At 38.3% G+C, this 17,670-nt stretch overlaps 1 long non-coding RNA gene across 1 annotated transcript; it reads right to left on the bottom strand.

Annotated features, from left to right (window-relative positions):
• Window positions 1-7,730: 7,730 nt before the first annotated feature.
• On the bottom strand, window positions 7,731-17,025 carry LOC119475810. Its single transcript, XR_005203890.1, has 3 exons — window positions 16,830-17,025; window positions 14,243-14,346; window positions 7,731-8,167 (listed from the first exon to the last, which is right to left on the bottom strand). It is a non-coding gene; the product is annotated as an uncharacterized LOC119475810 (long non-coding RNA).
• Between the last annotated feature and the right edge of the window lie 645 nt (window positions 17,026-17,670).

The following is a 17,670-nucleotide window of genomic DNA, read 5'->3' as shown; positions in this document are numbered from 1 at the left end:
CGTCTGGGCGCCACGGAAATGACATGCAGCAAATAAAGAGACAAAGAAACGGAACATTTACATTTTGAGGCACATTTCATACACGTCTCCCCGTTTTGTGCTCTACATTGTACCTGAGAAGGCTGGCCACCAGCAGCAGACTGTTCATCCGGCCCAGGTATAATGAGCCATAATGTCATGTTACGATCTGATTGGCATGGCGAGCGTCACGGAGAGGGGCGGGAAGAGGGACTGGTGACAGAGCGAGGAAGAAAGAGAGAGGGAGAGAGAGGGGAAATAATAATGATGATGATGATGATGAGGGGCCATGAGCCGAAACAAAGGCAGAATGACAAAAAAAAGAAGGTGAGGATCAATTTGTGCATGCCACCTTCATTTTCTACTCCCCTCTCCCCCTTCCCTCTCTCTCCCAGCGTCCAGCTCACATCAATCATACATCCATTTACCCCCATCCCTCTCTCCCACTCAATTAGTCCCTCCTCCATTTCTTGTCCTCTGCTTTTCCTGTCATCTACATCAGCACTGCTGATTTTGAATGTTTAAACATCATTTCAAATGTGAGCAGGTGCTGTTGGAAATGTTGTTTCGTTGATGACAAATCTGAATGTTTACTGAACAGAGAGGGAGCTGAACCTTAATGTCAATAGTAAACCTTTAAGAGGCACAGAAAGCAAAGGCGTGCACAACCTAACATGTAAGTGAGCTTCGCTAAATTTTGTTGGAATCTAAAAAAAGCACCACACATAAATTAATTTGAAGTATTTTGTTTTAACGTGTTGATTATTCATTCAAACTGTTTGGATGTGAAAGGCTGCACAAAATTGAATTCCTTTGTTGTACTTTTATGTTCGTTTTATAAGTGATTTGACTTTCAGTTTTTTTTTAGGGCTGTCAAAGTTAACTCGATAATAACGCATTAGTGCAAATTTCTTTTAACGCCCCTAATTTCTTTTACGCATTATCACAATCAATCTTTCAGAGGTTGTAGTGGACTCAGTTTTAAAGCTAGAGTGAATAATGGTATCATATGAAACTAGAAAATATAAGGAATTCATTGGTAGCAACCATGTCATACTAGCTTGTCGAGAAGGAGGTGAAATAACGCTTCAAACTTGTTTGAAATTTTGGCGAGGGAAAAACTGTCATGGCCATTTTCAAAGGGGTCCCTTGACCTCTGACCTCAAGATATGTGAATTAAAATGGGTTCTATGGGTACCCACGAGTCTCCCCTTTACAGACATGCCCACTTTATGATAATCACATGCAGTTTGGGGCAAAAAACATGCAGTTTCTGTATTAAGTATAAATGTGTTATTTTCACCTAAATATTTTTTATGCTAAATGCAGAACCTGTGAGGGTTTCTGGACAATATTTGTCATTGTTTTGTGTTGTTAGTTGATTTTCAATAATAAATATATACATACATTTGCATAAAGCAAGCATATTTGTCCACTCCCATGTTGATACGAGTATTAAATACTTGACAAATCTCCCTTTAAGGTACATTTTGAACAGATAAAAAATGTGCGATTCATTTGCGATTAATCGTGATTAACTATTTTAATCGATTGACAGCCCTAGTTTTTTTGTTGACAAGATCATTGAAAATGAGCCTAAAATACAATATATTGCATTGCTATTTTATATATAGTTACTAATTTCAATATCTTAATATACAAGTTTAAGAAAGCTTTATGACAGAAAGAAATGGACAGAAAAGTGTCTAAACTCAAACAGGGTTATATCTGTTTACATGCATCTAATTATTCATGTTTTTTTTTTATAAATTGCTAATAATTGTATATTCAGTGATTTTTACATCCATCATAATCAAAACTTGCTTGATTGTAGATTAACCTAATCTTGCACATGCAGGCACACACACACACACACACACACACACACACACACACACACACACACACAAGCACAGCATTTACATTGTAATTACCCCTGAGCCCCTCTCCAGGTCCCTGTGGGGCCTCAGGCTGAAGATGGTCTCAGAAGAGTCCCAGTTGTCCCATTGAGGAGATCATTAGCCTGGTTAGAGTAATCCACAACAATCCGTGTGTGTGTTTGTGCACACACGTACGTGTGTGCGTGGGTGTGTGTGTCACTTGTGTGCTCATGCGTTAAGCAGCTGTTAAATGGACTCCGCGGCCTTTAGTGTCCGTGGACATTAGCTTTATTGGTGTGATCTGAAAAGTTATTTAGTGACAGCTGGGATTTCCCTCCCCAGGGACAAAGCCCGCTGATGACTCATGATAGCAGGCATGAATGAAAGGGGAAATAGGCGTTAAATTGAAAGACCTGGAAAAAAAACACCCCTGAATTGATTAAAAAATAAACATAAAAAAATGGCACAATGATTTATATTACAATTCGTAATACTTCCTTATTTTATTTATCTACAAAAATGAATGAAGTCTTGTTTTATTAACGTTTAATCAAAAATGAGATTCCTTTATTTTGAAGGTTAATGAAATTACACTATGATAAACAAATAATTTTAACATCTTATTTGAGTAACAACAAAAAGAGACAAATTTAAGCATTTGATATCAAACATTAATGAAATGTGGTTTTGCTGTAGAAATACATCTGCATATTTAAGTGTGTAAATGTATTCTGTAAAATCAGCTTTTTTGTTGCAGCATCATTTCATGTCACAGTGTGGCTGTGTTTTGTATATTTTAGGGTTTAGAGGATCTGTATCAAGGGTTATAGAGCAGCTGTTTATTTGCCTGCCTTGGCTTAAGACAGCAAACATCTGCATGCAGTGTTGTATTGTCAGACGTGCCTCTAGACTCTTTGAACCAACGTGACCCCGGCCCTCTCGCTTTCTTTATCTCTTTCTGATTCTCCTTTCTCCTCCCCCTGCCACTTTCCTCCCAACACTGTTGTTTGGAAAAATTATCCTCCCTTTGCACTCTCTGCTGAAAAAGCGAGTGGAGTAAAGGGGCACACAGAAGGGGGAGAGGGAGAGAGGGCAACTGATTGCTCCTATTGTTTAAGAGTGAGGCTTGCAGCCTCTTAGGGGGATAATTGGCACACAAGGAGGGTAATGTGTTTGGATGAGAAAGGGAAGTCAAAGAAAGAGAAATTAAAAGAAAGGTGGGGAAAGGGCTTGTGGAGTGAAACATTTCAAATTAAATGAGAATGAGTGAGACCAACATGTTCTGAAATCTAGCATGTGTATAAATTCACTTAAAGTATTTCATTTATTTGACATATACAGTGTGTCCTTAGGATGTTCTGTAGTCTGGAGCTCTTTTATTTTTATGTTATTTTTTTGTGTCGTTTCAAAGGCGAAGGAGCCCTTGAAATCCAATCGCCCTGCAGTTTCCTATGATAAAACACAATATATAGTAGTGTATCTTATATTATTAGACACAAATTACACTGTACTGCAGGTAAATAGAAACCTGAAATGATATTGAAACAAAAAACAAACAAAAAAGTATTCTTTCATGTGAAGGGGGATATTTGTAACAGGGTAAGGGAGAAAAGCCAACAAAATAATCACTTATACTGAAAAAAACTTAGTTATCAGCGGGAGATCTAGTAAATGGGATTATGCTGATCATGCAAGACTCCCAACTAACCACACATAAATTGTATAAACATTTTATTTTATACTGCATTTAATTATCTTACATTGCTGTAAAAAAAATATATATATATTATAAATAAATGCATATCACATTTGAAACTTAGCTAATCTGCTTTAGATAATACAGATACCTGTAAAGCCTCACAGGAAATGTACATTGCCAAAAATATACGCAGTCAACACACCATATAATATAGCCGTCACGCTTTCTTTTGTGCCTGTTTCGGAGCAGGCTGTGCCACCATTTCCTGCTATTCATGATGTTCTTATCTATCTATTTCTCACTCTAATTTCTATCTGCATGTGTCCTTTGTTTATCGTCAAGCCCTTGGGGAAAGTGCAGGTGTTAAAAGTGCTTTTTAAATGAACTCGACTTGACTGAAGGAGAAGTAATTTCTAAAGCAGCTGAGAAACGGTTGAATGTAAATGATATGATATTATGAGGATATTTTTGGAACAATTTCCACAGTCTAATCACTCAGATGAGGTGTTTTAAACGTCACAAGCCTTGCATGTCTTCTTCAAAACCATGCAGCCATAAATAATCAACAAAATACATTACAGGTGATGCAGAAATCCTGCTCTTACAAGGATGACCTTTAACCAGCAGGATGACTCCAACATCACGCAGCGCAAATTGTATTGTGAGAACTATCAAGCATGCAGTATTATCTGAGAGAGGAGTTTGCTTTACTGCGTCATCAAAGCAAGTCCTGCACGTCCCTCTGTATGTCTGTCTCTGTTTCATATTCCAGTCACAAGCCGTGTGGTGCAACTGCTCAAAGGGTACGATTTGGTATTTTGGAATTTTTTGGGGGGGCTTGATAAGTTTCGTGCCTCAAGGTCTGTCTGGGATGGGATGGCTGCACGCAGAGAACGTGCATGCTCACGCTCGTGACCACAATCGTTTTTAGCCGTGAGGGAAAAAAAAGGAATGTAGAAAAAAGAATAATTTACATTCAGTTTGCAAGTATGCTGAAGACGCTGCGAACATCTTTGAGTGCTCACAGCGTGCACCTACGTCCGTGCTTGTCTACATACTTGTGTGTTACAAATTAGTGTACTTGTAAGACGATTATTTGTGATATTATTTTGTGCGAGTGTGTGTGTAGGTGTGCGTGTGTACAGTGTGTCTAAATTGGAAGGCTGTAATTAAATGCGTAGACCTCTCCACTATCTCCTCCTCCAGCCAGCGCCAGTGACGCACAAACCGCAGCACAGCTATGAGTCATCAGGCCCCCAGGATCACCACCCCTCCTTCTATCTCTCTATCCCTGCCTCCATCCACCTCTACACAGCTCTCTATAACCCTCTCTGCCTCTCACTACACATTCCTATGTCCCACTCTTTCTAAATTACCCAGCATCACGAGCACAACGTGAGCTGACGCTTTTTTCCCTATACACTCCTTGAGATTCGTGCTCAATTTCCACCTCAATCCGACACGCTCCCGTTTATCTCTCCACATCTGGCTGTCGCTCCCCCTACTACACCCCCGCCACCTTCCCTCTTCACTCGATCTGTCTTTACCCTCTTTATCTCCCCTGTTAACCTCTCCACGCCCACCCCTGAACCGGTGGGTTATTAAGTTTGCCACAGTTGCAGGCAGACGGGGAACACGAGGCGACGTCGCGAGGAGAAAAGAAAGAGGGAGTTATGGGGAGACATAAGAGACGGGCTCAAACTGTGAGTGGGAGCGGTGTGGAGACGTCGGTGAGCGAAAGAGCAGCAGAGACAGTGCGAGGAGTAGAAAAGGCACTGAACAAGTGAGAGGAAACCAGAGAGAGAGAGAGAGAGAGAGAGAGAGAGAGAGAGAGAGAGAGAGAGAGAGAGAGCATGATTTGAGGCATTTGCCACCTGGCGTCCTGAATCATTATCTGACTCATGCTAATATCTTATCTTCTCAGCCAAACACACAAGCATACACACTAACACTTTTTGTAAACTAGCACAAGGGGAGTCAAAGCAGCATTTTTGAGTGTCAGATCGGGTAAGAGACGAGGAGTCAGGGGGCACCGGAGAGTAAGGATGAGAAACACTCGAAGGACGCAGGGGAGAGAATCTCTTTCGGCTCTCTGACGAAGTCTCCGACGTGGTTAAAGAGGAAAAAAGGGGATGTTTCATTTCCATCTCTCAGAGTGTTTATGATATGAGTAGGAAGGGAGAGCATATTAAATGTATGACTCATAAATGTGTGTGCCTCTGTGCCCCACCAACGCCCTGCAGAGAGGGTTGCATCCACTGCTGCAGGAGGGATAAAAAAAAAAAAAAAAGAAGGCAATTTCGTGCTTTACTTGGTGTGGTTATCCAATTAGTTACACAAAACATGTGGCTAAGCGGATGTATGCCAATATGCTTCTGTTCCTGATAGATGTTTTATCCCCGGGAGAGCCTTCACAAATATGTAGCAAAGCTGTCTGATGAAATATTACATTTTGAGTGCAATAGTTTTTGTATTTGGCATTAGTTGTTTCAGTTTGACGGGGGATCATGCACTATTATCCTCTGAGCTGACAGTGATAATTCAAGGTATTCTACAGATGACCTAAGCTGTGTGTTCATTCAGAAAGCCACGCAGCTCGATTGTGCGAGGGTATGAGTATTATTTATTATCTTGTTCCAACATGTGCACATTAATCGTGTGAACATCCTGGACGTTCCTGATAAAGCCACAGTTCCTTTCAACATATGAATGAACCCAAAAATTAGATGTGTAAATCTTTATTTAGAATCGGCTCTATCTGTAAAAAATAATACAAAACCCTGTCTGCTCTAATACAGAATAATGTATAAATGTAACTCTGGAGCGGTTTACTTCACGACAGCAAAGCCCTGGTACAAAAGAAGTTGTGTGCCACCTCTTAACTCTGCAGCTTCGAACTTTTCCATGTCAATTTCAAAGTTTGCGATCAACAACAGGGACACCAGTTGCATAAATATGCAGGGAACACACAACACAACTCTCACTTGAGCACTGATAATTCAAAATCCAAGCCTTGCAGTGGGCGAATGACTCAATGTTATGGCACTAGATACTACTCCACTGGAGTGCCCCTCATTTATTTCAAACATTTGAAATATTTATGGCTCGAATTTGGACCTTGCCTAAAGCAGACTTTGAAGAATACAGACTTTTAATAGCCCACGAGAGTTGCAAAAACATTATGCCTAGCAAACACTGTCGGTTGGTGATAATATCAGTGTGTGTGGGATTTAAATGATTGCCTCTAGCCTACATAGCTTAATTTCTGAATATATCTCTCAGCCTAAGCCTGCCAGAGTAGCTACACAAACAAAGTGATATACTTCGAGTATGTGTGCGGAATTTTTTTTTAAATATTTGCAGATATGAAATGTCTCTTGAGAAGATTTGAATTCCATAATAATAAGATTATCTGAAAAATGCAGCCTTTCATTCCTTCCGTTAAGGATTGTGCTTGTTCCGAGGCATTGTTAAGGATCGCGGTGGATCTGAGTCATTTCAACTTTAATCTCTCATTTTACCTCTTAGTATAACAGTAGGTCTATATCTGAAATGTGCTCTGTCCTGCAGCTTTAAGTGTTAGGCAAACTGCTGTGAAACTAAGCAAAGAACTACACTTTCTTTGCTGTATGTTATTGGATTACATGGACACACCTATTGTCTGACAGCCTGTAATTGTTGCCTTTGTGTCATGATTACGTGGAACTATAGGGGATTTAAAGGCCCTGACACACTGTTTGGGGCTGTCGGTGAGCATCCGTCGGCCTAGTTTTTTCGGTGTGTCCCGCACCGTTGGCTCTAGTCTGCTCGTGTTGGAGGTTTTTCGAACAATTCAGTGCACGAGAAGAGAAACGGAAGTGAGGAAAGCATGCCAACGAGTAAAGTCAAGAGGAAAAAAACAGAAGACTCTTCTCAGTTTTCATCTTCATCTCATCTGATCTGATCATTCCAATACACTGATATTTTCACAGTGACATGGCCATCTGGAATGAAGCTACGTGGTGAGTGAGAGTGGTGTGAAAATGGTCGGCAGACGCCGCTTTGTTTCATGAACGTATCATAACAACGGCTTGTATATCCGCAGTCCTTGGTCTTCTGGTTTCCCTTTTTGAATGACGAATACAGACAACCACTATCATTCCTGCTCTTTTGCTTTATGCGCACATCAAAGAAGAAGTACTAAAACTGCAATTTTACATCCATAATATTACTAAAACCCAAACTATATTTGCCATACAAGGTGTGGAAACCAAAAAAATGTATGATTACTGCAACAGTTTGGTTTCCTCATGCTCGTACATAAACTGCTTTCTAAATTCTTAACCAAAACAAGTCCATCCTGTCCTCCCACTGGTCCCAATCCATGCCAGATGTGACAGTACATGGAAGTGAGAGTGTGTCCGCTGTAATAATGCTTTTACTACCTCTTTTCATTCCAGATCATGCATGGCTGGGCATAGATCTGTGCCCTTTGTGGTCCTTGACTCCTTCCTGCCTCCTCACCTCTGGTGGTAGCTGCTGTTCATGGTGACTGCTGATGTTCCTGCAGGCTTTACAATCCTCTGTTGACCTTCATGACAACAAATGGCAATGTAAAGTAGAGGTGGGTGATATGGCCCTAAAATAATATCAATGATATTTCAGGGTATTCTTGCAACAACAATATTCTTGATGATATGACAAAATACTGAAAAATATTTTATCATTAATTTCAAGAACATACATTGCAACAAAATAAGTAGTACAGTTGTATATGTCAGCATAAACGTAACAGTTTGCTTTCAAATATTCAGTAAAAAATAAAACAAATTATCTCCCAGTTCTTTAGTTTGTAAAAAACAAGATTCAGATTCTGTAAAAAATATAAATAGAACAACAAAATAAAATCAACCAAAAATCTAAAGTGCACATCTAAACAGTTGCCAAATACAAAAAAGTTACCCTTGAATCTTCTTTAAACCTTTTATTTCAATGTAATTTTGTAGGCTACACCCTGCCATTCTCTTCTAGTCTTTCGGCTGTAAAGCGTGATTTATGCTTGACGCATCTGCGAGGGTCGCAAGTGTCCGCACGGACAAAATTACATCACGCTATCAGACACTTGGGAGGGGTTCTGTGCGGCAGGTTTTTACCTGTCCGTGCACATTTAACATTTTATAACTATATGACGCGGATGGGTGGAGAAAATGGAGAACTTTGAAGAGCTTTGAGAATGTCAGTTTGCCGTGAGGAGAAACACGCACAGTAAGAGTTTATGTGACCTTCATATTTATGGTCTGAGGTCAATCCTGTCTACAACAAAATTACATTCCCATACAACTAAACTGCATTCTCAATTATATTTCGAGGGCAACAAATTTTCTCCCGGATTACAGTCACTGTTTATTTATTAACATGTGGTTAACGAAGTAATACAAAACAAAAAACAAACAAAACAAAACAAAACAAAACACCACTTGGTTAGGGTTAGGGTTTAGTAAAAAACATCATGGTTTTGCTTAAAATGACTGCGTTTGTTACATTATTTAAGTGGTGCCAGGCCATTGTTCCGAAATTCCAATAGTCCGAAAAATGTTCCGGCAGCCGTTATTCCAAACAGAAGCACATGACTAATTATTATGCAAAATGACGTCACCGGACCTTCCTGGTTTGATTTTTTTTCCTACCATGGCGAAGGCATGACCCGCCCTACTCTGCCTCTGGTTGGCTTACCCTGATATTCTTACCCTAAACCTGACTAATGTCACTCCACATGCCAAAACCTTACCAACCAACCCAACCGGCAAAGGTATTCATGGCAACAAGACAGGAAGGTCCGATGATGTCATTCTGCAATTAGCCCTGTGCTTCTGTTTGTTGCACAGAGAGTGCACAAACTATGGCCTCCTTGGTAAAAGTCCTGCGTTTGTTTGACCCATCCAGCACTCTGACCTAACCTCCTCCCTTCGCAGACTTCCGCGGGCTATGGGAACGTAATTTTTAGGAGACAGGGCTGCTGAGGTTGGTGGCGTTTTCATGGATTTTTTTCATTTTGTGTTTAATATTGTGCGCACTCTGAAGCCTCTTCAATTTTACCTGTAAATGAAGGAAATACAACAAATCAACAATTAATCTGGTTGCTGTTTCTACTAGAAATAACTAAATCACTGCGACTTCTTGTAATGTTTCATTTGATTGTGGTCCCTTAAGCCTCTTCAACAGTATAATTATTCACCTGTGAAAACAATTAAGGTTTTAACAATTCCACAGTGAAAAGACGCTATGCACAGGAGGTTGACAGTTTCCATCTTCATGTTCATGAGCCACCAAGAGAAATCAATTGTAGTGGAATATCAACAAAAAAACTACTGAAATCCCAACCAAGGACCAACAGCACTGCACTCTTTACAAACCCTGCAGGCAGAGTTTCCTGAGACACCCAATGAGCCTCATGCATCTTTTTTAATCTCGTCTTTTTCAAGTAAAGTACTGTACAAAAGTGCTATACAGATTCAGAAAACGTGCCTAGGTTACAGATGAGCCTTTTCCATTTAGTTATTGTGCATGATGGCTCACTGTCATGGTTTACTGGAACACTTTAAACAACAAAGACATTTTCCCTGTTATTAGTGGGTTAAATTCATAATAATGTTAGTTACACCTGTGCATTTCCTGCTATGACAAGCCAACATGTCTACTGTGCATACATTTTTTTCCCACGTGAAAATCTTTGTTAATTAAGATTGTTCTGAAATTGTAACCTGTCATTGTAAAAAATAAACGTCCAAGTTTGTCGAAGAACTATTTATCTGCATTAATAGCTGTATCTCTAACAATAAGTGTGCTACTTTTAAGTCACTTCCATGACATAAAGCACTTTGAAGGCCCCATGTCTTTGTGATCAACAAATCTGCTAAACAACCACAAACACCAAACTAATGCGTAAAATGATAATTGCATTTACCGTTATGACAACAACCAAGCACAGACAACTTGGTGACAATTTTATCCAAATTAAGCCAATCCACATCACATACATCTTGTGGGACAACAAGCACCCCATCAACTAACCAATGCTAATTAAAGCAATCCACAAGCACACTAAGAAAAACAACATAACAAACTATCATTTCACACTTAATGAAGCTGTATAAATACCACAGAAGCAGATAAAAATAAATAGGCTTACCAACGTTGACATAAGTGGTGTTTGATGTCTCCAAAAAGAGCTCCTTCTATGTGGCAGTTTGCATTCACAAAACAAACAGAAACTTGCTCCCTGCAGTTTCAGCCATATAACAGGAAAAAAGACGTCCCTATTACCTGATTGGCATCTGCACGTCATAGGCCACAGTTTCAATTAACTTTGAGTAATTCTGGGTTTGTCTTCAGCATGCAGCCTGAACTGAGATCAATTAGATTCATCATCATAGTGTCTCTGAATAGCTAATCTTTGATATGTAGAGCAGCGGACAATAAAGCTAATAGAGAAGTTCAGGCACTTCTGCTTGCTTTGGGAGAGATCATTACAAAGCTACCACTCCTTGCACTCATCGCGCTTACTGAAGCACTGATTCAATATTTTGTTATTGCTAAACTATCTAAAGTGCCTTCCTCCAGCTCGAAAATCCTTCCTTTATGAATGTTTTGCAAGACTTTGGATCATGCAGTCTAGTGGGTGCAAATGGGTGCACAAACCGCTATCCACACTACACTTACAGAGAAACTTTTGCTAATGAATAAAACTAAAAACAATAAACAATATGCCAAAATAAGCAATCAGAAGTTGATCGGGTGAATGGTTCTCGAGATATACGAAGGACATACAGAAATACAGACAGACTGAGATTCCTTGCTTTATAGGGCTGGGACGATACACCTATCTCCAGATTCGATACTGTCATGATACTTGGGTGCCGATTCGATATGTATTGCAATTTTGAAGTACTGCAATTATACAAGTATTGCGATTCGATCCTATAATTTATTGCAATTTTTGTATCTAAATTTATACAGTAAAAATTTTAGATTTTCAGCATGTACAGTATGTAGTCAGAGATTTCCTAAAGTCAAATATATCATTGTCAGGCATTATTTTTTTTTCAGCAACCCAAACATCAAAGAATGAAGACATTTCCGTCACAAATTAGTAGTATTTTCTATTTAATTTATAAGGGACATGTGATGTTTTATACTTCTGGTGAATATAATCCAATCAATCTTATTTCCATATATGTATTTTGTATATACAGTTCCCTTGTTGAATCGCTTGATTCTGCGGCAAAGTGCGGCCAGAGAGGACACACAGCCAATCAGTAAATAGATCCTGTGACATGTTGACCTATGTTACAAAGAATTTTTTCCTGCCTGAAAAACATGAACACGCCTCCCGGACCCAGAAAAATGTAATTATTGCAGCAAGCTGCACTTCGCCGCTGCCTGGTGTGAATTCGGCATAAGAACAATAGTCAATGATTCACTACGTTAATGATAGAGCCTGGTCATATTCTGCATAAGGTTAGTGCAAGCTTTGTAGATACTATTGTCTGGTATGGCAAGGTGGCAGTGCTTTGTGGGATTCCATAGATGAGCCTCCCAGAAACACCAGTGTAGCTCTAGACTCTTTACAGGTGCATCAGTTTAATGATTCAATGTTTCTGTCCATCAGGGTCAATAAAAAATCCTAAAGTGTACAAGTTATCAGTGAGCCATCTGCCCTGATCAGGACAGGCACAAGATAAAATGTTTCAATTACAACACTGTCCGATTGCCTCTCTGTATGAACAGAACACTAAATACATCACTGAGGTGCTTCAACACGAATCTGTTATTAAGACAGCTGACCTAAGGCCTTTAGACGCCAAGTCCCAAACAAATTTACAGTCCGTAACACCCATCAACCTTTCACACCAGCATGTTTTTTTTCTTTAAAGAAAGGATATGTATCAGAAAAAGTTCATAGGCTACTGCATCTTTGATCTTTATCATGGAAAATATCCTGTGCTTTGTGATTGTGGCCAGAAATTCCACAGTCGTCGTGTATTTCATTTATTTTTTTCTTTCCTTTCCTGTCTGCCGACATTTGTATCATATAACTCTATTTCTCCACAGTCCATTAGAAAAACAAAGGTTGGGAAATGTATGTGTACACAATGAATTTTGGGAACAATGGTTTTGTCCCTCATTACAACAATGGAGCCTTCGTATTAAGCTAGGCTTTGGACAGTGCCCATTTTCTATAGTAACAAGTGATGAGGCCCTTTGGTTTATTTATAACTGATGGAGATTCCCAATTTTTTTTTGTGTTGAATAAAACACAGAGGCTGCAGTTAAAAGTACACCATCAAACATGAATTAACAGTGTGAGAAAAAACTGCTGAAACCAGTGGCTCTTGGGTGTAAGAGAACATTGCTTTGCAAAAAAAGTGGTTGTGTCTAGAAGGTAACCTGCAAATTGCGAAATATGGCAAAAACTTGCAAAAACCTTCGCCCTGACGACCTTTCCTAACCTTAACTATTTGAGGTCAATGCCTTACCTTGACCATCTCGCGAGAGTTTCCCAACTCATGTGTTACCTTCAAGACACGACCAAAAAAGGTGCCAGTACCCTAATTCAGCAGATGCATGACATCATCATCGCATGTGTCTTGGATATATTTATCTAAATCCCACTTCAAATGTATTTTTGTATGCATTTCATTACATACATTAGGCATATGAGTACATATATATGAGTATATATGACACATATAAATGTATACATGTATATATTAGGGCTGTCAATCAATTAAAATATTTAAATGTGATTGATCGCATGATTGTCCATGATTAATCGCAAATTAATCACACATTTTTTATCTGTTCAAAATATACCTTAAAGGGAGATTTGTCAAGTATTTAATACTCTTATCAATATTGGAGTGATTGATTGGCAAATATGCTTGCTTTATGCAAATGTATGTATATATGTATTATTGTAAATCAATTAACAACACAAACAATGACAAATATTGTCCAGAAACCCTCACATACTGCAGTTAGCAAAAAAATGTATACATAACATGGCAAACTCAAGCCCAACAGGCAACAACAGCTGTCAGTGTGTCAGTGTGCTGACTTGACTATGTTTTGCCCCAAACTGCATGTGATTATCATAAAGTGGGCATGTCTGTAAAGGGGAGACTTGTGGGTACCCATAGAACCCAATTTCATTCACTTATCTTGAGATCAGAGGTTAATGGACCCCTTTGAAAATGGCCATGCCAGTTTCTCCTCGCCAAAATTTAGCTGAAGTTTGGAGTGTTATTTAGCCTCCTTCGCGACAAGCCCGCATGACATGGTTGGTACCAATGGATTCCTAGTTTCATATGATATCAGTATTTTCACTCTAGCTTTAAAACTGAGCCTGCTTCAACCTCAGAAATATCGATTGCATTAAATAAATGAATGGCGGTAAAACAAATTTGCATTAACGCGTTATTATCGCGTTAACTTCGAAAGCCCTAATTTATATATATTAAATATACACCTATTTATTTATATATATATATATATAAATATATATATATATATATATATAATTATTTATATATATATATATATATATATATATATATATATATATATATATATATATATGAACAATATAAAGACATTACATACATACATAAGTGCTCAGGCTTTCCTCCTGCTCTTGTTTGGTTTTTGTCTTCTGTCAATGCTGTCTCTCGTTCTTTCTCCTGCAGACACATACAGATAAGCTGCTCATGCCTGGAAATAGAACATATAGAGGAGAGATAGAGAAAAGAGGAGAAACAGAAAATTATAAAGAATACATGCAGCCATTATAGAGGAGTTGATGAGTTGAAATGATAGAGGAGACAAGAGAAGTGTTTATGACATTCAGATATAGAAATATAGAAAACACAGCTTTGTTTCAGGGAGATCAGTGTCTGGATTAGCAGAAGTGACAGATAAAGAAATGGGAAATTTCATTGTACGCCGCTATCTGGGAAATGGATTGTGTGAATACTAAACTGGCTGGATATGAGCTGTTATTCCGTCTTTTACTGCCTGAATCCTTTTACATTTACAAGCTCAGGTTGTACCCACTGGCTACCCTGAGGAGTTTTTCCTTTCTCTGTGTCGTCATAGTGCACTCCTTCACCTCATGAACATTTCTGTTTTTTTATCCTAAATCTCTTATTTTTTTCTGTGAGGTTTGCCCGTATACTCCCAAGTCGGATTGAATGCCACATATGCATGAGGTGAAGTGCACGTTTGTAAGATTTCATCACTAGCATTATAATTTCAGGTCAAATTAGTATTTAATTCCCTTTGTGGAAAGAGACAGACTATCTGTATATGACTCATCTGTACTGTAGGTGTGGACTATAAGTGAATTTCGATCGTACTATGAGAAAATTTGTGAATGCAACAGATTCGTTTGACATTTATTCGCTTTCTTGCTAAAAAGGTTGATACGCACATTGTACTGTAAATATGAAGCTACCGCCAGCAGCCACTTAGCTTAGCTTAGCACAATGACTGGAAACTGGGAAACAAGGAGCCTGGCTCCGTCCGAACGCAACAAAATCCCCTAAATGATACTAATTAAAACTTCAAATCAGCCTTTTTGATCCATACAAAAACTCAAGTGAAAACCATGTGTTTTTTTAACAGGAGGTTTAACGGACTATTTTCTTGGCCAGAAGCCAAGTCTTTATGCAAAACTATGAGCTAATCTTTTCCTGGCTCCAGCTTCATATTTAATGGACAGATAAATCTGAGCAGGGATTGAGATCAAGATCGTGTTCCTGATATGTTGCTGTGTCAAAGCTTTTGAAGGTGTCAACTCTATGGAATTCATTAATTTCACTGCTTAATTCTGTGATTTAAAAACAAACAAAGGTGGGATGTGAGATTTAGGCTACACACTTCAATGTGATTAACAGTGTCGGGGAAGACATCAAATGAAAAGAAGTATATACTGAACACAAACAATTTACACTCACTCATTCCAGGGTTATATAGTAAACTAAAAATGAAAGAAAATTAGGAGTGAAAAATATATTTAGTAAACGAAAAAATTAGAAATAAAAAAATATATCCTTTAGAAAAAACTGAAACTATATTGCCTGGGTAAAAACCAATAAAAAATCAAATCAAAATGAAAATAAATTAATTTCAGTTTTAGTTTTTTTAGCTATAATTTATCACTACAGAAAAAAGGAGACAGCATGACTTCAACTCTTGTGACAGTGAACCACAGAAAATGAACGAACTTCACCTTCCAGGGGATAAAGCTGTGCCGCAAATGCTTCACTAAAGTAGCACGAAGATAAAACAGAGATTCCTAGACAGTTTTCCAAACATGTATTTTGTATGTATCTAGCTACATTATTATGAGAATATTTACCTGGTCCTAACAAAAACAAACTAAAATTACTGTAAAACTAAAAATATTTGTTTTATTTTGTATGTATTTAGCAACATTCTTCTGAGACTATATACCTGGCCCTAACAAAAACAAACTAAAACTACTGTAAAACTAATTTATATATAAAAACTAAACTTTTAAACCAGCAAACACACTCTGAAAACTAACTAAAAAAAAATAATTAAATAAAAAAGTAAAAACTTAAATAAAATAAAGAAAAACTAAATGAAAATTCAAAACTATTATAACTTTGCTCATTTATCGACATTTTATGCCAAATTTTGGATTTCATGAGTAGATTACTATTAGATTATATCTGATTATATTTCTTTATTTAAACCTGACTCTCACATATTAATGAATTGTAAATATTAAGCACATTTTTAAGAACCTTGTCAGAGGAAGGAGGTTAAACAGTTTTGTATACACTTTATCAGAAGTTTGAAAACTAAAACCAACTGCACTCAGATCCTATAATGTAATGTACTTTACTTGTTGAAAACAGCTGGAGTTTCCTTTGAATGCATGCTCACCACATTTAAAGAAAAACTGCTATCTTTAGAAACTAGCAAGAGTAAACTAGCTAGGTTTTTATCCAACCGAAAAAGCCAGTCAAGTGTTTTCCAATGAAAGTAGCTAGCATTAGCTGCTAACTAGCTCCAAAGGTCACTAAATCTATGGAGAAAGTCGTCTAGTCAGCAACACTGACAGTCCGTTGCTTCCCTCCAAAGTCACTGCCACCCTATTATAATTATGAACACAAAAATATCATAATGAACAACATGACTACTACGGCTAATATGTTAGTACTCACGGCTGTCAAGCTAGCAGCTGGTGGAAGACTCCGGTGACCGTCACCGAGTGACGAGCAGTGAGTGCATGCGCAGAGTGTGCGCAGAGTGTGCGCAGGCAGGCAGACAGGTAACCAGGTAACCCGTCCAACCATTACTGTACATCCAGGCCCAATGAAATGATTGGATGTTTTTATTACAGTCCTGCAACAGCCACAGATACCGGATTTGTTTCTCTTTTTTGTCATTGAGCATTTGATTTATTGATTGCTGTCGGGATGTAATGAGAATTTCAACTAATATAACAAAAATGTTCCTAAATTTGTTACCTAATCTGACTCTAATCAGCACACAGGTGATATTGATTATGCTGATTACTTATTCAGCAGCTTGTACACTATGGTGTTGTATCTTAAAGGAACAGTGTGTAACAATTAGGGGGATCTAGGTCTATTGGCAGAAATTGAAAATAATATCAATAAGTATATTTTCTTTAGTGTATAATCACCTGATAACAAGAATCGTTGTGTTTTCCCCACATATCTAAATAGAGAGCGGGCCCTCCACGGAGTCTGCCATGTTGCACCGCCATTTTCCAGTATCCCAAAACAGACAAAGCCAAAGATTTAACTTTTCCTGCTTGGGACCAAGCCCCCAGGATGAGCGCTGGGCTGTGAAGCAAATTTTCGTAGTGGTCAAAAGGTGGTACCACAACTTCCGTGTCCATCACGGGATGCTATTGGGCCCAGAAACACTTTTTCCCATAGACTTACATTGGGAAAGACATCCATAAATCATCAGATATTTTTTTTTTTTCTAGATAAATCAACTTCCCAGTACGAACTCTTGAATAGCCCTTATTTA

This window comes from Sebastes umbrosus, chromosome 17, assembly GCF_015220745.1.
Source record: "Sebastes umbrosus isolate fSebUmb1 chromosome 17, fSebUmb1.pri, whole genome shotgun sequence".
Lineage (NCBI taxonomy): Eukaryota > Metazoa > Chordata > Actinopteri > Perciformes > Sebastidae > Sebastes > Sebastes umbrosus.
Note: the sequence above shows the minus strand (reverse complement) of the source record. Positions and strands in the feature narration are given on the sequence as shown.